Source organism: Peromyscus leucopus, chromosome 8b (assembly GCF_004664715.2).
Source record: "Peromyscus leucopus breed LL Stock chromosome 8b, UCI_PerLeu_2.1, whole genome shotgun sequence".
NCBI classification, from domain to species: Eukaryota; Metazoa; Chordata; class Mammalia; order Rodentia; family Cricetidae; genus Peromyscus; species Peromyscus leucopus.
The window spans coordinates 86,885,874-86,909,244 of record NC_051086.1 but is presented as its reverse complement, the minus strand read 5'-3'; positions in this window follow the sequence as shown (position 1 = coordinate 86,909,244).

Below are 23,371 nucleotides of genomic sequence, written 5' to 3'. Positions count from 1 at the left end.
AGCAATGGGCAAGGGGCCATAGGTAACAGCTCTATCCTCACCCCTACCCTACCCCCACCCCAACTCTGAGCCAGCAGCAAACCATGTACACTGGGACATGTGACATCTGAAGTGCCAGTCCATCTGGGTGACCAGATTTACTGCCGCGATGAAGCTGTCTTTCCTGACCAAGTTGGCTATTGTCACCAGCAGACACCAGGTCCTTGTGCTGTTGTTAAATTAGTTGTGAATAAAAGGGAACCTGAGTAGCTGAAGCCTGCGGTCCCAATAGGTGAGAGAAAAACCTGTCAATAACAATTATTCCCTGGGACTGTCATTACAAAGGTATTTAGAGCATATTTAGCGCGGCATGTCTCCTTCCCTCTGACTTGCTCAGTATTTATAGATTGCATTGTCATAGATCTGCCAGGCACATTTCTGACCAAAGCCTCTGTGCACACAGAGCCAGGGGAGTGAGGCAGGTACTGAACTGAGCATGCGGAGAATAGATCCCACCAATGTACTCAACCTTACCTTAAATCTGTTTCTCCAAGTCTTCCCTCCTCCCCCCATCCAGCCTCTAGCAGCCAGGAATCTGGAAGTCAGCCTTGACCTTCCTTCCTGCTCCCACTTCCACACCTCCACTCACGGGCTAGCTCTCCATCCCATCCACTTCTTTCTCTCTCTGCCCACTACTGCCCTAGTTAGGATGTCTGCAGTAATAAGCCCCTGGGTCTCTCAGGCAAATGAGCCATATTCCCAGCCTTCTTTTTATTATCTATTTATCTGTTTATTTGTGTGTGTGTGTGGGGGGGTAGTCTTCCTTAGGTGTTGCCCACTTTTTGTTTCTGAGATGAGGGTCTCCCAGTGGTCTAGAACTGACTGATTAGACCAGACAATTGACCAGAGAGCCCCAGGGATCCATTTGTCTCTGCTTTCCCAACTCCAGGATTAGAACAGGGCCACCATGCAGACTTTTCTTAAAATGCAGGGTCTGGGGATGGAATACAGGTCCTCATACTTGCAAGGTAAGAACGTCACCGAATGAACTATCTTCCCAGCTCTACTTCTTGAGACAGGAGCTGTCCAGGCTAGTCTTGAACTTGTGATCCTCCTGCCTCAGCATCTTGAGTAGCTGGGATTACAGGTCCACACCACAAATTGTGTCTTGAAGTCATGCTCTGAACTCTTTAGGCTCATCCCTCACTGGCTTCATTGACCCCTATGCATCAGCTGTATTTGCGGATTAGAAGCCCCCGAAGAAAGCTTTCTCTCAACTCTGGCTTTCTCATATATCATGACATCTGCAAACCACATCCGGGGGACCTGTTGCCCCTGTAGGGATCGCCACCACTCCCTCTTCCTTATGTATTGGTTGTGGCTGCTTTTGTGTTACAACAGGAGGCATGAGAACATGAACATCATGTGGCCCACAACCCTAAACACATACTACCTGGCCCTTTATGGGAAACTTTGCCATTCCACCTCACGCCATTTCCTCTACCCAGGACTTACTTCTATGTCCCTCCCCTATGTCAGCCCTCCCCTTCCTTTCCCTGATTGGCTCCTACAGTTGCTAGCCCCAAACTTCCTCCAGGAAGCCCTCCTTTGCTTGTGCCCCAGTTCGAATTACATTCCTGTGCTAGTAGACTAAAAGCTCCCTAAGGACAGAGGCTGAGTCTGTCTCCATTTAGTGGGTTTGGGGCAATAAAGCCTCAGGTACCACTTGTGCAAACATTTAAACATTGTCAATCAAGCTAACCATCAGTCAAGTAAGAGTACCTTTTTACTCTTACCCTGATAAATATTCATTCATATGGGGTTTAAAAAATATGTGCAAAGCTATGATTTTATGTGATTAAAAGGTGGCAAAATATTGAAGACAATTTGATTATTATTGTGAATGTCTGGGGTGTTGCATTAACAGATGATGAACTTAGATTAATAATAGAAGTGCCACATAATTTATGAGCTATTGTATGTTTATTTTACACAGTTTGTTTTCCTTGTCTTCATATTGACAAACCTAGTAATTATGTCATTAGAATCTACATTTTCACATAATGTATGTTTAATTGCTAATAATAAAGTATCAAAAGTAAAATTTATTGCATGAGAATTACATGTGGATACAGTTTTACCAACAAAATAAAAATTTTTAAAGCAAACATGAATATTATATATATATGTCATTTTCTACTAAATTAATCAAAACTATATGCTATAATTAAAAGCCAAAATAAATCTTTGCCTGGTAGCACACATCTGTGACCCCAGTGCAGGCAGTGTGAGTTCTAGGCCAACCTGAGCTACATGGTAAGACTTGTATCAGAAGAAAGGTAAAAATAAGAGTTATATTGGTGAATGTCAGAAGTCAGAAGGGATGTAGCTCAGCATGCACAAAGCTCTGGGTTCAATCCCTGGTGTTGCTTAAAACTGGATGGCACAGAGCTAGGAAAATCAGAAGCGAGATAAGGAATATGGAGCCAGCCTGGGCTACATAAGGCTCTATCTCAAACAATGACAAATATATACCAAAGATGAAAGACCAGAGATGAGGAGATAAATTAGGGTGCCACTTTCAGAAATCAAAATGTTTCAAAGCTAAAATTTTAATTCATGAAAAAACAGATTCTAAACTTTATGCACAAATAAAAGGACTCCAATCCTACTGTGTAGTGTCTGGTAGTTGATAACATTAAGTTTTGAGTAGCACAGTCCAGTTGCTGAGCCCCCCTGAGGCTGGGTCCACAAGGCTGGAGCAAAAAACTCCAACTTCTGCTGAGTACTTACAATAATAAAATAAAAGTGTGGATATGTAGTAGGACAGGCCCATGGAGTCAAGGAAATTGGCTCAAACCATTTGCCAAGGCATGCATATAACATACTTCCTTATGAGCCAACCTGGAGTCTGACAGAGGGCCTAGCAACAAATACTGTCAGAGTTCCTGATCATGCTCAGCCAATGAGGGACAGACATGCAATGCCACCAGATTGGGACACAGTCTGGGTGCAGGGAGGAGGGTATATAAGGCCTTCCCCATTATTGAACAAACGAATTTGCTGTTTGCCTTCAACTGATTTCAGGTGTCTGTGCCGTTGACACTGCACTGCCCCCCTCCTCCCTCCTTCCGGAGCCAGAGCATTAGGATCTAGCAACATTTTTAGTATCACTTCATTTGCTATATCTATACCTACTTATGCACAAATATTGTATGAGTTACTTAATATCATGCTGTTTCATGAATACTCTCAGAACCACAAAGTGAAAGAATAATTAAGAGAAGTAAGAAAATGGACCCTCGGTTCTAATGGAAGAGTGTATTTCTTTTGCAACAACCTATAGCATTCTTGCTAAAACTGCTGACTGACAGTTGTGTAATTTGCATTTTCTCCTACCTAGCCCTTTCACTGCTCAAATACTTCTGTGTTCCTAAGAAGTATCTTCCCCAACATCAGCATCATGGAGCAAAAGGCTTGGTCTGCTCAGCCCCTGCTGGAAGCTAATTGGTCGAGTGGCCAATGGTCACAGTGAGCTAGCTGATGGGAAGATGGTGGCTACCACCATAAGAACCATTTCCACTCACAAATGAAGGTTCATGTAGGAAATTTAAGGATGTGTAAATTAGCCACAAATGGGTGGGTACCAGGATAATCATCACCCTGCAATGGTCCACTTCTTTGATGAACAGTCTGATGTCTTTTGGAGGTCACCAGATGTCCTAGATTCTGTAAATATAAAGAATGGTTAATGACTAGGTGGTCTTTGGTCAATGTTTCTCCTGTTCCTTTTAGAATAGCTGACTCTAGGAATTAATGCCCTAGTCACTGAAGTGTGACTTTTCTTTAGAATATAAACTGTTGGACAAAGGTAAAGAAAATAGAGGTCAACTTTTCAAAGAACAGTTTATAAAGGACAAGTCTGCCATTCAATGTCTCCTTCAGTAGTTTCACAGTCCATAGAACTCTGTGGTGACCTGGCCATCTTTAGTTTTGAGGACATACTGTAAGGGAAGTAAGGAAGTATTTTCTTAGAACCTAATTTGTAATAGTCACAGAATGGTTGTTTAGACTTGCTGTCTATGCTGTACCACTGTGATCTAAGTGGCAAGAGGCACCATGTATTTTTGAATAAGTGTACTTTTTCATATATCTCTAATCTCTAATATGAAATACCCTTTAAACTGAGGGGTCCTTAAAGGGGCCTGTTGTGGTTTGAATGAAATGCTTTCATGTTCTCAGGCATTTGAATACTTGGTCCCCAGTTGGTGACTGTTTAGGAAGGCTTAGGAGGTATGGCCTTGATGGAGGAAGTGTGTTGTTACTGCAGGTGGGCTTTGAGGTTTCAAAGTCTCCTGTCATCCGAAGTTTGTTCTCTCTGTTTCCTGCTTCTGGTTCATGATGTGAGCTATCAATTGTTCTGGCTGCCAGGCCTGCCTGCTGCCACCCTTCCTTCCATGATGATGATGACACTTAACCCTCAGGAACCCTGAGCCAAAAATACTCTTCCTTCTATCAATTGTCTTGGTCATAGTGTTTCATTACGACAACAGAAAAATAACTAATATAACTAATATTGGGCCTTTTCCTTTGGTTCTAAGGGTAAGAATAATACACTCACTGTCCTATCTTGGTTTCTTACTCTAGAGTCTGGCATAGAGTAGGTTCTCTTCCATGAGCACACTGGGAAAGCTTCTCATTTCTTTGGGCCAGTGAGGCACTGGCACGTAAATGACTATTCTTAACACCATCAGAGTAGAGGCATCTTTCACACAGAGATTTGCAAACCTTTTCTGTAAAAGTCTCTGTTGCACACAATCAACCTGGCTACTACAGTGCAAGATCAGTTGATGGAACATATGAACAGGTAAGTGGGGCAGCTGCAGATGCAGCAAAGTTGGTATAACACTTGCCTGGCCTTGCATGCAGAAGCCTTGGATTCAACCCCCTGTACCTGGTAAGATCCTATAATTCTAGCACTTAGGAGGTGGAGCAGAAGCATCAGAAGTTCAAGGTCATCCTTAACTACACAGCAAAGAAGTGTAACAGTGTTCCAAAACAACTATATTCACAGAGCAGATAAGGGCAGATTTGATCCATGGGCTATAATACCTATAACAGACTTCAGGAAGAGGGATTAATGCTAATGAGGAAGGATACAACACTGAAAACATTTAGAAGGTGAGACTGTCAGAAATTGATACCCGCTAAAGGAACAGTTACTCTATTCTATGAGCCTTAGTTACCCTGGCATACCAGTGGAAGCCTGAGAGACCATACCCAGAGATGCCAAAGCATCCTCCAGGCTTTCTTTCCTTCATCTGGGCTGCTAGGCCTCTTGATCTTGGTTTCCCTGGTTTCTCTCCTTTGACTGTATTTATCTTATTATAGGTATCTAGAACTTTCTGTTTATCTCTGCTTTTCCAGCCTGGGTATGTATCATAATCACTCAGAGAGTCTATTCATACACACATATGGAACACACACACACACACACACACACACACACACAGAGAGAGAGAGAGAGAGAGAGAGAGAGAGAGAGAGAGAGAGAGAGAGAGAGAGAGAGAGAGAGAGAGAGATCTTCCTAAGCCAGTGGTATGTGGCCTATATAGTGGTATATATCTGTAATTCCAATACTTAGGGGAACAAAGCAAGAGGACAGAGTCTGAGGGCATCCTGAGTCTGTAAGGGTTGCCATAACAAAATCATTCAGTCTGGATCATTTAAATACTAGAAATTTATACTCTCAATTTTGTAGCTATCAGAAGTCTAACATCAAGGTACTATCAGAGCTGGTTTCAGGGGTGGCCTTCCTTCTTACTGTTTGTTTGTTTGTTTTGTTTTGTTTTTAATTTTCCATTCAAGATAGGGTTTCTCTCTGTAGTCCTGGAACTCACTTGGTAGATCAGACTGACCTTGAAATCACAGAGATCCCCCTGTTTCTGCCTCCCGAGTGCTGGGATTAAAGGTGTGTGCCACCACCACCTGACAGGATCTTACTTTTTAAGACCATATTTAGTTTTAATTACTTCCATTTAGGAATTTGAAACAAAGTTTTGTCATTTAGTCTGGTTGACATTGACCTCTAGAGCCTCCTGCCTCAGTTTCCCCAGTGCTGGGATTACAGGTGGGTGCCATCACCCTCAGCTAATTACCCAGTTTTAAAAGGTTGGAGCTTCAGCAAGAATTTGGGGGAGACAGAATCAGCCCATAGCACCAGTGTTTGGGGTTTATTGATCTCAGGCTTTGCTTTGTTCTCCTGCAGTGCCCCAGAAAATTCTTTTGCTCAGCACGCTTGAGAAGCACTAGTAGGCACCTTTGGTATCACAGCTTTGGTCTAAGTATCGAAGCTCTGCCCTTCCTAAAGGACACTCTGGTTAATAGCTCACCATTTCCATGCTTGGTCAAGCTCCCCTTTGACCATCCCCTCTGTCAGGACAGGGAGAACTGGACACTGTGTACCGGTTAGGAACAGCAGGAGAAGGGCGATTTCCAGATTTCTGCTTGGCCAGTGTGTGAACCATTCCATAGTGGGAGGGGAGAAGGAAGAGCAGGTCTATGGTGAAGACAACATATTTGGCTTTGGTGTGCTGGCTTTGAGGTGCTTATGAGGCGTTTCATTTGTTCATTAATGTGTAAGACTAGCATTGAGATGAGAGAGCTTGGCTGAAAATTATTATTATTATTATTATTATTATTATTATTATTATTATTACTATACTTGCTATTTTTGTCAATTTGTAGGAAGTACCCTCAATAGAGGAATTGCCTTCCCCAGATTGGCCTGTATCTTAGAGTTTTTAATTGCTATGAAAAGACACCATGACCACGGCAACCCTTAGAAATGAAAACATTTAACTGGGGTGACTCGCTTACAGTTTCAGAGACTTAGTCCATTGTCTTCATGGCAGGAGTATGGTGATGTCCGACATCTTGCAGGCAACAGGAAGTCAACTGAGACATTGGGCGATATCCCGAGCATAGGAAACTTCAAAGCTTGCTCCCATGATGATACACTTCCTCCAACAAGGCCATCCCCACTCCAACAAAGCCACACCTCCTAAGAGTGCTAATCCCATTCCCTATGAAATTATGGGGGTCAATTACATTCAAACTACCAAAGCCTGTGAACATGTCTATGGGGCATTTTTTTGACTGAGATTAATGTGGGAGGGCCTAGCCCACTGTGTGTGGTGCCATGCCAGGGCAGGTAGTCCTGGGTTATATAAGAAAGCAAGCTGAGCAAGCTATGGAGAACAAACCAGTAAGAAGCACTGTTGCATGGCCTCTGCTTCCATTCCTGTTTCTAGGTTCATGTCTGTGGTGATACATTGTGTATCAAATAAAGCTCGCCTGAGGATCAGAGGACAGAGCCAGCTACTAGATTAAACATGGAGGTCAAGCGGTGGTGGCACACACCTTTAATCCTAGCACTCAGGAGGCAGAGATTCATTTGGATCTCTGTGAGTTCAAAGCCACCCTGGACTACATGAGATTGATTCAGTCTAGGAGAGAAACAGAGACAGGCAGTGGTGACACACACCTTTAATCCCAGTACTTGGGAGTCACACACCTTTATACTAATCACACGCTTTAATCCCAGCACGTGGGATCTCATGCCTTTGCTACCAGTACTGGGAAGCACACACTTCATTAAGCCCAGCACTAGGAAGGAAGTGAAATGGCTGGGTGGAGAAAGACATATAAGGTGTGAGGAGACAGGAACTAGAGCTTTTTTGGTGGAGGACTCAGAGTCAGAGGATTCATGGAGATAGAATCTCACCTTCCATTCGACCTGAGGATTTGGTAGTGATGAGAAGTTTCTCTAGTGGCTTGTTCCTTTGTCTCTCTGATCTTTCAGCATTTACCCTAGTATCTGACTCCGAGTTTTTATTATAAGACAATTTAAGATTCATGCAACACATGTCTGGGTTTCCATCCATAATGGATTGTAACTTGTAAGCTGAAATATACCTCTTCCTTCCCAAAGTTGTTCTTGGTCATGGTGTTGTAGCACAGTAACAGAAAAACAAATTAATAGTTGTTATTATTATTATTATTGCACGTCTGTGTATGTGGTGCTGAAGACTGAACCCTACCTCGTGAACACTAAGCAAGTGCTTTCTTACTAAGCTGCACCCCAGCCTAGAAATAGACTTTAGTCTTCACCAGCAAAGAGCTGGAAATAAAATGCATGGGAGGGAATGAGTGGGCAAAGAAGGTCAGATGAAAATGCAGAAAATTCTGGTATGGTGGCACAAGCCTGTAATCCCAGTACCAGGGAGACTGAAGCAGGAGGACCTTCAGTTCAGGATCAGTCTTTGACTACACAGCCAGTTGGAGCCCAGCCTGGACTAAGTAGAAAGACCCTGTCTGAAGAAAGCTGAGGAGGGGAAGGGGGAAAGAAATAGTTTCCAGTGAACAAGACTGGACCAACAAGGAGCCATTTGAACTATTTGTAAACTAACAGGCACTGTCCACCTCAAGAACGGACTAAAAGCCTGCTCCCTCCATCTCCATCCTTGCAGAAGGCGCCAGCCATCACCTCTCACCAGAATTACAGTTATGACTACTTTATATAATCCACCCTCCACATAGTAAGCACCCGGGGTAATATTTTAAATTACAAATGCAGCCCTTCTGCTTAGAACTCCTGAATGTCTTTCTATCACATTCAGCATCAACTGACCTTCAGGTCTCTACATGATGAGGTATCTGCTCCTTCTCACGTCTCCCTTGCTTTCTCCCCAGTCTGCCATGTTTGGGTTGTGCTGTTCTTGAGCACGGTAAGCTTTGGTGTGCTCATTCTGTGTCACCTCTCCCTGGGTTTTGAATTCCCTTCATTCCTCCCAGCTGGCTTCACCCAGTATCCGGGTCTCATGTCACCCTCTTAGCCTTGCCTTACCAGCCACTCACCTGGTCTCTGCCATCCATCCCCTCCTGGTTTACGTCACATTATCACTCCCCGTCTGGTGCTCATTTCCCTGGGCGAGTCTATCTACCTTCAAATGCAAGTTCTCTGAGAAGCTTGTTTGTTTCAGCCCAGGGCCAGAACCTACAATGGCACCTTGCGTGCAACAGGCACCAAATACGTTTGCTTGTTTTTGAAAATAAGTCAGTGAAAGGACCCTGGAGTCTAGGACCACTGTGACTCAAATGTCTCTGGAACTTTCCCCAACTGTCTAATCACATTGCCACATATCTCTTGAGCTCCTGACATATGGTTCCTGGCATATGATTCATGATGATGCAAGAGTAGACAAAAAAATTTACCTTAAAAGTTCTGGAGGGACAAAGAGAAAGATAGTTAATGTATGCTTTTATTTTAATTAAACTTTCTGAAGAAAGTCTGTTGTGAAAAACTGCCAATTGCAATCTTCCAAATTTGGGGGATTTTTTTTTCCCCTAGGCTTGGGGTCCAAATCCTTGGACCTTTGGTGATTGACAAGTCCCAAAGGCAAAGAATTTATTAAACCCTCAGCCAACCCCCTCACCCACCTTGCCCCTTCCCGCTTCTGATAGGAGCAATGAATACTTCATTGTTCCAAGACTTCTCTTCCATCAAGTAAACAGTATCGATAAGTTCATGCCCTGAAGAATTTTCCAGCATTTCAGAATCTATATTATGAAACACTTTTTAAAAAGTGGGTTATAGGCCCTTCTCTGCACTCTGTGTAACTCTAATAGATTGTGTAATGCCCCATGAAGGGCCTGGATGCTCACCACCCACATCTCCAGTCTAAAACTAGGTTATGAGAAAAATGAAAACTCTGCAAAAAAAAAAAAATTTTCCCCCCTTCTTATAAAGCCCTCAGCTCTGGCAGGGAAATCTACATTGTGTAGAGAGGTAAGAACCCACATGATTATTCAGTTACTAACCAAACAGCAAGAGACACTCCCTTGGAAATGTGCAAATTCTCATTTCCATACCAAAGCCAAGAGAAGGCATCCATGGTGTGACGTCAATAGGGCAAAGCCCTAAAAGGTGCTTTCCTTAATTACCTAGTGCATGCCCTACTTCCCCTCTGAACAAAGCAAGCCCGCTGCACCTGGGGTTCAGGGAATTATAGGGTGGGGGAGGGGTGGGTGGAACAGAGAGGCTTTATCTAGTCCAAGTCTGTCTAGATTGGGAACGTTCCCAAGTTAAAATAATTGAATACCAAATCATTTTCCCCACAATGCTGGCAGGGTTCTCCATGGGCCATTAAACTCACACTACCCTGTAAAAATCCATGAAGACATTCTTAAAGCCCTACTTTCTCCTTCTCTGGAGAATTATCTCTACTCCAAAAGGTTAGCTTAAGAAGACAGCCTTATCTTCAAATATAACAACAGAGCCCCCAAACCCCCATCCAGAAAATCTGAAACCGGCGCTCCACTCTAATTTAGTCCAGGAAACTGATAAGACAGCTGTGAAAATAGAGTGTGAAGCATTCTCTCTCATCCCAATCAACTGGCACCGTTTTGCACATTTTAAAAAGAGGCCAGGAGGTTGGTTTTTTTTCCATTAAAAAAAAAAAAAAGATTATAGGGTAATACAACTAAAGAACCATTCTTCTTCTTTTTTTTTTTTTTTCTTTTTTTTTTTTTTTTTTTTTTTGGTTTTTCAAGACAGGGTTTCTCCATGTAGTTTTGGTGCCTGATCTCTCTCTGTAGACCAGGCTGGCCTCGAACTCACAGAGATCTGCCTGGCTCTGCCTCCTGAGTGCTAGGATTAAAGGCGTGTGCCACAGCCACCTGGCTCTAAAGAACCATTCTTACTTTGCAAGCTGAATGTGTCCACTCATTAGTGTGTACACAGCTTATGTATATGTGTGCCTGTACAAGGCACTTACAATTTCACATTATGCATATTTTAACTATTTTTCTTCACCTTTAATCCCAGCACTCGGGAGGCAGAGGCAGGCGGATCTCTGTGAGTTCGAGGCCAGCCTGGTCTACAAAGCAAGTTCCAGGAAAGGCGCAAAGCTACACAGAGAAACTCTGTCTCGAAAAACCAAAAAAAAAAAAAAAAAAAAAAAATTTAATTAAATTTAAAAAGATCATATTCTTTTCCTTCCCCTGTTCCTCCTAAATTTCCCCATCTCCTTACCCATCCAACTTCATGTTCTTTCTCTCTCTCTCTCAAACAAACAAACAATAAAAAACCACTACCACCAACAAAAAGCACACTAAAAACCATGGAGTCCATTTTGTGTTGGTCTTCTACTCCTGGTCTTGGGGTCTGCCCTAGAGTGTGGTTGATATACCCAGTGATACTCCACTGAATGGAACTAATTTCCCCTTTCCCAGAAGGTAAACATTATGTCTCTTTTAAAGCAGCCAGGAAAGCTGTGAGACTGGTCCAATGAGCCTCAGATAGAGTCAACACTCAACTTCAACATCTACCAACATAAATCCATCTGTTTCGGTGTTCTCACCTTAAAATACAAACTCCTGCAGTGTCAATGTACTGACGTGTGGCTTTTATTATACATTATAGGCTCTTTGAAGCTTTTGGTCAGAAGATTTAAACTTCAGAGATTCTATTTGGCTACAATCCCATTCAAATTATTAAAAACAAAAACAACTGCATTACACAAAAATTTTAGAGGCAGTTTTTATCACCTTCGAAGTTAAAGGCATTGCCAAGAAGAGTTGCCAGATTTACTTTAGTGAACACACACACACACACACACACACACACACACACACACACACACAGTAACTGCAAACAGGTATTTGTATGCAAACAGGTATTTCTAAATGAATGGTGAATTTGTCAGCTTGAGCTGTCACAACAAAGTGCCATAGCCCGGATGGTTTAGAAAACGGAAATTTAGTTTTTCATAGTCTAGGAGATGGGACCCAGCACAGCTGGCCGTTAGCGAGGGTTCTCTTCCTGGCTTGCGGACATCCAGCTTCTCACTGTGCCAACACATGGCAGGGACAGCACATTTCCTGATACATTTTCTTCTGCCTCTCTTTCCCCCATTCCTCCTCTTCTTCCACGACACGGAGCAAACACAGGGTCTCCTCTCCTGCATGCCAAGCCCACACTCTACCACTGATGTCTCTTCTTATAAAATCACCAACCTCATCATGAAGGCCTCCTCCTCACAGCTCATCCAAACCTCATCGCCTCCCCAAACCCTCACCTTCGAGTTCTGTCATCCTGGGAATCGGGACTTCAGCATGATGGTTTTAAGGGATACAGTTCAGTGCATAACTTTCTTCTTCACTTACAACATCTTTTCTTTCATAAATTACAATTGTGCGGACATTATTTGTTTGTGTACCACACCCTTTTTACACTAGGCAAGTTCATTTAATAAATATTTCAGATTTCACATTAGATCAATTTTTATTAAATGTGTTTTATGGCCTATGAAATAACTGTATAATTGTTCTGGACAATATTTTTCTTTGTACTGAGGTATACATTTTCCCTGAAATTAACTGAGTGAGAAGTCATACTGGGTAAGCAAGCTTTCTGATCTGTCTCTGGGCCTGGAGGTGGAAGCATGAAGGGAGGGATAGCTCTCATTACGGGGAGACTAGTTTAGAGTTAACTACGAAAAGCTTATCTAACATGGTGAAGTATAGACACGAAGATCTCAAGGTAACCGGGGTCTAAATTTTGCTTCTGATTTTCTAAACATAAGTAATGTTGATTGACAGAAATTAGGATGCAAGCCAAGCGAGCAGAGGGCGAAATGCCCAGGCTCTAAAATTCCCTTTGAATTCTTATGTGGGCAATTCATTTTCCTGCTCCTATCCTGTGCCAGGGTTTCTGTGGATGTCCAGCTGTTGGTGGCTAAACTCCCTCATAAAGGTGGCCCTAGTATAGAAGTGATGCCATCCTTACAGGACACTACTAAGAACTCACCTTGGAGTGAAAAGGGCATCACTTCTCCCTACGGCTGGAGATGAATGTACGTTGGAGACATTGGACTAAACCTTGTGGACTAAAAGCAGAAAAGCAAGTAATTCCGTGAAGGCAATTTGAGTTGACAACACCCCGAGCTATAACTTAAACACGATGTAGGAGCTTGGAATGTAGCTCAGTACTACAACTGTCTAGCATTTGAGGCTCTGAATTTGATTCTCAGTCCTCCACCTCTCAATCTATAAATGCTTCAATATTTTCCTAAAACTTTGAAGAAGATATAGAAAATAAGAATGCTTAGGTTGAAAGCTAGGTGTGGTGGCACATGCTTATAGTATGGGTACTCAGGAGGCTGAGGCAGGAGGATTGCAAAGTTGAGACTAACTTGAGCAATATAGCAAGACCCTATTAAAAAAAATGCTTACATTGAAGAGCAGCAACAAATTAATGGGAAAATAAATCATTGTTATATATATCCTTATGTTTTTTTTTTTTTTTTTTTGAGACAGGGTTTCTCTGTGAAGTTTTAGTGCTTGTCCTGGATCTTGCTCTGTAGACCAGGCTAGCCTCAACCTCACAGAGATCCACCTGGCTGGAGTGTTGGGATTAAAGGTGTGTGCCACCGCTGCCTGGCTCCTTATGATTCTTAATGTACTATATTTTGCTTGCAAGGCTGTATGGGCCTGGGAATTGAGCAAGTTCTGAGTTCAAATCCTGATTCCAACATTTAGGTTGACTTCGGGCTAATTCCTAAGGCTCATCATTTGTTCTTAAATATGTAAAATGGAAATAATGCTACCTACCTTCACTACATGGCTATATAAATAAATATGATAATATATGTAAATAGCTTGGCATAGTATGCAACATGGGGGGAAAGCCAAATAAATGGTGAGCCCTATTATTAGCTTAGTGTAATTGACCTTCAGCAGTTATAATTAATGACACTTGTAAAAATCTCAGTAAAAGATTGCTTTACTGACTTATCTCAAAGCCAGGAGCATCTTCTCCGGGGCACAAAGGAAGACATTTGGAACCCTGACTTGCGTGAGTTGGTGTATCTTTGGGGTATTTTGAACAGTGCTAAGTGGTTGCTCCCCATTTACTGTCCTCAGTGCTTTATACTCTCCCTTTAGCTCATCGGCTTTGGTAGATTTCTAGTCAGCTGCTTAAGAAGCTGCCTTTTCCTAGTCTCACTTTGCAGAAAAGAGTGGGGATATTTACCAAGTCCTGTTTTGGAAAATAGCAATAAAAGATGCAGTCAGGTTCTGGGGGGTGTAAATGCAAACCAACAGCATAAATAAGGGTCTGTCTCAAAGTAATATCACTAAAAGTAACAGTATACTTGGCACATGGCATAGAAGTTGCCTGAATGGGCTCCCCTGACAGTCTCCATCAGTGGTGAGAGGAGCTGGAGCTGGTTGTTGCTCTGGGGTGCAGTGAATGAGAGGGGCCAGCCTAGATCGTTTTCCATTTCTTCTTCTTCTTTCCCCTGGTGGAGCTCGAGCCCATGTGTCATGCATGCTAAACATGACACTGAGGAATCCCTCAGCCTGCTCTCTAGCTCTCATTTATGGTGAGGATGAATGTGAGACTCATCTGTTGGTTTCAAGGGGAAAGCTGGAGGCCGAAGATTAAGTGAGAAGATAGGAAATTCTTCAGGAAAACATTGTGAAGTGGTAATATGAAAATGACGCTCTTGAGTCCTATTTCCCATCAGCAGAGTGCTTGAGAACAGCGGCTCTGATTAAGACAGGGGAAAAATGTGCCAGAAAACCAGAAGGATGAGTCTTGTTTTGTGGTCTCCTTGCTCCCTGCAAAATGTTCTGAGAATTGAGAGCTAAGAAGCGGTGGTGGGAAATTCTACTTTATGAATAGTATAAATCAGATGGCACTAATTGAATTCTAAAACAGGGGGGTGATTAGAAAATTATGGCACAAAGTGCGTCGTCAGTGGGAAGCCTTGCCAGCTGCGCGCTGTGCCGCAGTGGAGCCTCTGGTAGAATCATGGCACCCCGGTGCGGGGAGTGTCCTGGTTAATAAGACTTGCTAGGACACTGGCACTGGGAAAGCTAGGTGGGCCTGTCCAGGTTCTTTCACCCTAAGGGCTATTGGACAGGGTCCAGGGGTCCAACAGTCTCTTCTAAAGATGCATAAAAAGTCTTCACTGGGACCAGGAGATGACATGGAGGGTCGGGGTGCTTGCCATCAAGACTTGTGACCTGAGTTCGATCCCTGGGACTCACAGATGGAAGGAGAGAACCAACTCCCAAAAAATTGTCTTCTGATCTCCATACAAATGCCATGGTGATGAATGTAGTAAAAAAAAAATTCTTCTCTAGCCTTTATATTTAATTACATTGCTTTGAGTATAATATTGTCCTAAACTGGTTAAAAATAAAGGCAGGCACAAACTCATAACATTTATGGTTCTTATAAAGCAAATATTTTTCAGAGCAAATTTGAACAGCATTGTATGGAGTCCATGATATTTAAGTTGACATGGCTAATTTAATGAGATGGATGAGGTTATTTTGCCGAAATGCACAACTCATTACAGTGAAAACACAGAACAGTTGCCACAGGGAAGGCTCTTTTGATTTGGTTGCACTTTGGTGGATTGTAAGACCACCCTTTCCTTTTCTTTAGTTGAAATATTGGATTACAGTCCTTAAGAGAGTGGTAGCACATCTTCCACACACTGTGGCTAACTCTATCTTTTCTCCTTTGCCTGAAATAGTCGGAAATCTCTGTACTATGCCAGCTCCATCTCAAACACAAAGCGGACAATGTGGCGGCACTCAGATGTGAGCATCTTGTTCTTCAAGGAAACATCCCATGTTAACCCTTAGCTCCTGAGCCCTTAAAGTGGATTAGTGTAATCCAGAAACAGAATTTTAATTTCCGTTATTAAATAACTATTTATGGCTAGTACCTGCTCTGTTAAATGTGGCCAAATAATTATTTACGCATTTATATGTTAAATTGTGCGATTTAAAAAAAAAAAAAAGATTATCTTTGAAATAAAACCCCTAGCTGTGTGAGTCAGACCATGCATTTAACCTTTTCAACTCTCCATGCTTTTATCTGTAAATTGGGGACAGTGACATATAACACATTTAATCATATTTCACAGAGCCTGGACAGAGACATCACTCAACTCTAAGTGTTGACTGGGTGATGGGCTGGGGGAGGGTCTGTCCCTTCTCACAGTTAATGTCAAGGCTCCCTCAAGCTACCCATGGTGTATTTATTCTTTAAACAGTTGACACTTTCTCCATCTTATGTGAAGTGCCATAAAGTCATCCTTAGATAATGCCGATATTTCTTCTAATAGGCAAACTAAGTAAAAAAAACAGCGTGTTCATCACGTGAATGCAGCTTGGGGAAGTCATGGACACCCAGCCTCCTGCCTTTCAGTTGATTTGCCCCCTTTGCCCTAGAGAACTGCCAGAGAGCTCTTCTAACGCATGGTGTTTACTTTTATTTATTTTAAAATAACAATACTTATTTAATCATGCACGTGTCCACACGTGTCCACACGTGAAGCTTAGAGGAAAGGCTCAGGTGTGAGGCCTCGCCTTCCGCCGCGTTTGAGACAGGCTCTCTTTGTTCACTGCTGTGTAGCCTGGCTACCTAGCTCAAGAGCTTCTGGGGATCCTCCTGTCTCTGCCCTCCCACCACACCGTGGGGCACGGGGATTATAGACATGCTACTATGCTCGGCTTTGTGTGGGTCTTGGGGATTCAAACGCAGGTCTTCATTCTTGTGCTATGAATGCTTCGTCCACGGAAGCATCTTCCCAGACCTCATTTTGGTTTCTGTGGACGACAGGCGTAAAGCCCCTTTCCAGTGGTAAGGAAATGTGATGGAGCAGGCTGCGTCACACTATTGCCTCTGCTGTGACACCTGCAAGGGACGCTCTTCCATTCTCACGCCTCATTCACAACACTCTTCATCCCCAACCAAAATCCACTCACGCATTGCCTCATCCATAGACCCTTCCATGACCCTTCCAAGTACAATTTATTTCTTCTGCCCCTGCCCTCACCTTGTCCCTTGCACAGATTTCTGTCTTAGCTGCTATAATTTTTCACATTTATCCTTACGTGATGTAATAGACGGAATTGTGTCTCACCAAACAAGATATATTGAAGCCCCAATTCCCAGTCCCACAGAGCGTGACCTTATAAGGACACAGTATCTTTGCAGATGTAATTAGTTCAGATGAGGTCATACGAGAGAAGAGTGGATACTTAATCCAATATGCCTGGTATCCTTAGAAACAGGGACATGGGACAATGGAGGCAGACACTGAAAGCTGCAGTTATAAGTTACGAAGCACCAAACAGCTCAGGTAACCCCCCAGGGGCTAGGGAGAGCCAAGGAAGCTTTCAACTACAGATCCCAGAGGGCCCTGCCAGGTGACTCCTGAGTCACGCTTCTAGCCCCCAGAACTTTATGATCATCCATTTCTGTTTAAGATTTCCAATCTCCAGTATTTGTTTGGGCAGCCCTAAGAAATGAAGATACCTTTCTAGACCATAAGCTCCTTGCAAACCAAATCCTTGTTTGCTTTATGTATGTGTCTGAGGCCATTGTTGTGACGTCCAAACCAATCAGGCGAGCAAGAAAACCTCCTCAGGTGGAACACAAGTGCTGCTCCTTTTCCTTCATCTGCTCTCAAGTTAGAACTGAAGGAAAACCATGTGAAATCTGCTCGGGGCTACTGCATATGGCCACACCGGCTAAGCACTGTGCGAGTCCACGGTTGTGTGATCTGGTGACCTTCAATTATTTATCACTGTATAACTTAATTCACATAAAAGAGTCCATAGAATCTCGAAATTCCTTGCCATCTGTTAGGAAAAAACATCACCATTGTGAGATTCAGTTCTTATTCTGCCAAGCAGCTGAAGCCATAAATAATTACCCTCTAGATTGGGGGTTGCAAAACTATGGCCTTCTGGCCAAGTCCAGCCTGCTGCCTGTTTTTGTCAATAAAGTTTTACTGGAGCACAGCCATGCTCACTCATTTACAGATTGTCTATGACTGTGTAGAGAGAGTTGAGGGGCTGTGATAGATACTGGTCAGGATATAGACTATAAAACCTAAAATGTTTACTCTCTGGTCTCTTACCGAAAAAGCCTGCTCTAGATAATAGAATCTGCTAGTCATTGCCAGAATGGTTTATATTAAGTGGTGAAGATCCCACTTTGAAACTGAAACCACTCATTTGTATCACACTTTGAAAGATTCCACACCACCACGGTAGTTGTAGGCATGCCAGGAACAAAGTTATATGTAGAAAGTAGTTTTTTTTTCCTTAAAATGGAAGTCAGGGGTTTAAAAATAACAGAACATGTGAACTTCATAAGTGAGCGTATGGGTATATATATGTGTGTAGTGGGAAGGGTGCAAATTCCAAGCAAACATTGTATATATGACTTCTAGAACTAGGTACTTTATGTGGAAGATTTTTGGATAGTGTCCAGCTATATAAGTTGAAAAGATGTTAAAAATTGAAGAAATGGATAGAGACCTATTGTGAAGTATAGGAGGAGAAATGCTCTTCGAAATTTTTTGCAGAAAATGCTGCCTGTCGTTTTATTCCTTCTAGAAGGTGCTATGGAAAGTCTTAGACCTTTCTGAGAGGTCCCTTATGCATTAAGCATATCTCTTGCCATGTGAGCCTATCACCTAGGCATCAACTGACTGGACCAAGGCTGGTGTGGTAGTTTGAATGTAATTGGCCCCCATGATATCATAGGGAGTGGCACTCTTAGGAGGTGTGGCTTTGTTGGAGGGAGTGTGTCACTGTGGGGACTGTCTTTGAGGTTTCCAATGTTCCGGATATTGTCCAGTGTGACAGTCGACTTCCTGCTGCCTTCTGGTCAACAGGCAGCACTCTCAGCTCCAGCATCACGTCTGCCCTTCATGCCGCCATGCTCCCTGTCGTGATGATAATGGACTGAACCTCTGAAACTGTAAGCAAGTCACCCCAATTGAACGTTTTCTTTATAAGGATTGCTGTTGTCATGGTGTCTCTTCACAGCAATAAAAACTCGAAGACAGCTGGACACGTGATCTACAGGTCAAAGGCTGCAGGAATGGCCTGGAACAAGGTACTAGTTGAGGCAGATACTGGCTATATCAACTACATATTCTCTTTGAGAGTTCAAGCCCAACACTGTGAAAAATGTCAGCGGACTGTGTTCAAGATCAGAAAAAGCAGCAACATAGAATAGCTGTTGCCACAAAGTCAAGACAATTGATACCTAACACATAAGCTGAAAACCCCATCACAAGGGTGACACTGTGTCATGAGTTGACATTTCTGGAGGTCTGCTTGTGCTTGGGAGAGTGCATCATTAACCGTGACCCAGTCCAGACCCTTTTGGTTACTGCTCAAGGGTAAGGTCAGTTTGTGGTCGGCTCGGTTTTCCCGCATTATCCCTTCAGCCGTGCCCTTCCATGCTCTGTTCCCCAGCCTTTGTCTTTTGCCAGCAGCTGCCTTGCAAGCCTTCTACCACGTGAGTCTCTTCTCCTTCCGGTGGGCTAGGAGAAAAGAAAACGTTACCCAGCCACTGTGTTGTTAGTGCATTAGAGATGCAGGTCTGACTGAAGTCCCTGGTGGTGTCCATATTTGATCCATTCTCCTACGTCTGCCTACTACTGCAAAGCCTCGACGTTTTCAGTTTTCCATTTCTGTCTTACCTTGTATCCTACACCAGAGCAAACAGAGGTACCAGGCTCTGTGGCCAGGATCTTATATGAAGCCAAACCCTTCCTTTCCTGTCCCTGTCGTCCCCCCCCCCCCATTCTCAAGGAGTTAAAGAGTCTGCCATCTGATCCCTCTACCCATGCTCTGAACTTAAGATCCCCATCTAGATTCTGACCCAGTTCCTCTTAAGATCCCCATCTAGATTCTGACCCAGTTCCTCTGCCTTCATTTGTATATTTGCCATTTGTTATTTCGCTCGTATCCAATGTCTTTCCTTGAGTATGTGAACGTGTCCTGTCTCCTCCCTTTCAGAAACAGTTTCTTGACCCCTCATTACCTTAGATGTCATCTATTCAGCTCGCTTGTGCTCAATTGATTTCTAATACAAGGTATATAAAGTTCCAGTCAATATGGAAAATTAAGATGATTGACAAGCTTCTCCCCTCTCAAGGCTCAGGAGCACTGTGGAAAGGCAGAAGCAATGTAGAAGCCGTAGGATGGGAAGGGGTGCTGCAAAATGCTGTCTTCGGGATGTGACGTGCTAATCACAATTGTGAACTCACGGCAGCCGTGGCTACCGGCACGAGATCAAGCTGGCCGAAGTTATGACACAGGAAGGGGAGACACTCTGCAGGCTCCGCCCCTTACCAACTAGGCTATCCTAGAGAATCATTCCTTTTTAGTGTGTGGCCACTGGGATTCTCATACTCCAGTGGATGGTTCCACACCCATGCACACACAGGCAGGCACTAACTGGACTGAGTGGGTTATTTAGAAAAAAAAAAAGACATGAAGTTGGTAGGGAATATGTTAAGGGAGAAACGAGGACTTGGGGGTGGGAAATGAGGGGGGATATGATCATATTTCATTGTATCTATGTATGAAAGACTCAAAAATAAAGAAACATTCTACTTAAAAGATGACTGAAAAGAATCTCATCCCTGTCCAAACACACAGAAAGGCTGTTTAAAACCAAACTGTTGCATCCTGCATGGCTTGGCACCCTGACTTGACTAGGAGCGTCGAGGGAAGGAAGAAAAGACAGACACACAGACACATGCACAGAGAAGCAGATGCTAGGCGGGCCCTGTGGAACAGCACTAACTATGAAACAACCCCATACCTCAGCGTGTTCATTATATACAGCACAGCTAGTCTTGGGAGGAGGTCTCTGTAGGCATTTTCAGGCTGTAAAATCCCAGGAGGAGGAAATTGCAGTTTCTAGGATTTGCACACAATGGTCAATCATTTGTAAACGTTCATACTTGCACACTCTGTCAACATTTGCACTGGGACCAGAGGAAGACTTTGCTATCCCTCTGAGCCTCACCCAGGGAAGGCTTTGCCACTTGATGGGTCTGAAGCATTGATCCCTGACATGGCTGTTCCTGTGTCAACAATACCATTCACTCAGGGTTTCATTCACTCTTCACATATTCACTCAAGGTTTCCCTGGCTCTCTACACCAAACCACTTTTTTTTTCTTAAATAAATAACTGAGTTCAAATAGTGTAAGAAATGTCTCTAGATCATAGATATGAAGGAAGGTCTGAAAACCGTAGTAACAAGAGAGAACAGACAGTGACTAACTGCTGGGATGGTGGTACCTGGAACAGGCCATGTGATTGGGAGCGGGTGTCTCAGGAGCAGTGTGAGGAGTCCAGTGGGTTGCAAGACATGTAATGGGGTGGAGGCGGGCCTCAGGTACCCATAACCCCAAATCACAAAGGTTGGAACCATTTGTCAGCCAGAGGTGGTGGTGCTTACCTGCAGTCCCAGAACATGGCGAGCTAAGACAGGGGAACTGCTACTAGTTTGGGGCCAGTCTGGGCCACACAGAAAAGACCATGTTTCCAAAAGAAAAAACGTTCACAAGGACCCGCACCATTATTGAAACGGGAATTACAAAAGTTCCTCCTATTGGACACAAGACACACTAACAAAATGCAGCTGAGCATGTGCCCAGTGGGTATTCAATGGAACATGTGTAAGCCCTAGTGTTCAGTTCCCAGTGCCACTCAAAACTGGGTGTGATGCTCTATGCCTGTAATGCCAACCCCTCGGAGGTGGAAGCAGGAGGATCAAGTTCACATTTAACCTAGGCTACTTAACGAGTTTAGGGCGGCTTGAGCTCCAGGAGACTCTGTGTTTTTTTCAAAAAGGGATTAGGGATTGGAGAGGTGGCTCAGTGGTTAGGAGTTGTACTGTTCACATAGAAGACTTGGGTTAGTTTCCAGCACCCACATAGTGGCTCACAACCATCCATAATTCCAGTTCCAAAGGATCCAATGCCCTCCCTGACCTCTGTGAACACCAGGCACACATGTGTTATATAGACATACATTTGGGCAAAACATGTATAAAATAAACATTTTATTTTTATTTTTATTTTTTTAGTATTAGCAAAGTTGGAGATCTAGTTCAGGCAGCGTGTGGGCAGGATTATTCACTGGAAAGCAGAACGAGTGGAGTGTTGGGCCTGAACTCACACCCGAGGTCCTGTCTGAGGCCTTAAGAGGATATGACCAGATCCAGGGGCAGTTCTACGGCCAGGCGTGTGGGACAATCCTCACCAAAGACAAGTTCACACTAGAAATGTGTGAGTCAGGCAACAGAACAGATCATTGAAAGAGTCAGTTCACAAGAGGTTCTGAACTCCTGGAAACTAGAAATAACAGCCCAATCCGAAACTTTAGAGACCTAAAAATAAAAGGGAGAAAACAGAATCCACGGCAACAGAGGGAACGGGGGAATTTGAAAAAGATTTTTCTTCTAGAAGTGAAAAATACAGTTTTAGAAAATTAAAGCCCAGTGTTTGGGTTGAATTGCAGTCTAGATGCAGTTAGGAGAGGACTCATGAGTTATTTAAGGTACGCAGTTCAGAAAGGGGCCAAGGGACAAATGAAAGGGGCTGGGAGGCAGGGAGGAATGACAGCCTCCATGCCACACCTAAAACAATCCAGAGTAAGTCATGATGGGACTTCTAGACACTGTCTGTTCTCCCTCTGGACATACGGTGCATTTGTACCTCAGTTAGTGTGGTCATGTGACTCACTTTGGCCAATGCATGTGAGTGTTAGTTCTGGGAAGAATACTTAAGATTCAGTGTACAATTCATCACACTCCCTTCTTGATTTTGCCATGGCAACCAGCACCATGCTCTTAGAATACGGACTTTCTGGTGTGGGAACCACAAGTCAACACTAAATGCAGCGAGGTGTGAGGACTGAACCTTGTTTCATGCTGGGACTGTTGGTTCTGCAGGAAGCCCATCTTGACCCATATAGATGAAATGGCAAGCAGACACGAGGAACAGGGCTCAAGGAGCTCGTAAATAAAGACTGCCCAGAACTAAAGAAGGAAGGCTGAGGGATGAGCACAGGTCATAAAGCGCTTGCCTTGCAAATATGAGGACCTAAGTTGAATCCCTAGAACTCGTGGAAAGGGAGGGGGGAGGAAGGGAGGGAGAAAGCGAGGAAGAAAAGAAGAGGCCAGGGTGGTAGCACATGCTTGTAATCTCAATGCTGGGAGGCAGAGATGCAGATCGCTAGAATTCACCAACCAGCCAGCCTAGCTTACTTGGTGAGCTCCAGTCCAATGAGAGGCCCTATCTTAAAAAACAAGGTGGTTGGACACGCCTTCTCCTGAGCAGAGGGTACGAGACCATCTGAAACGTTGTCTCTCTGACCTCTGAGTGCATGCATCTGCATGCATGCGCGCGCGCGCACACACCACACACACACACACACACACACACACACAACCATAAAATTATTTTCATTGCTACTTCATAACA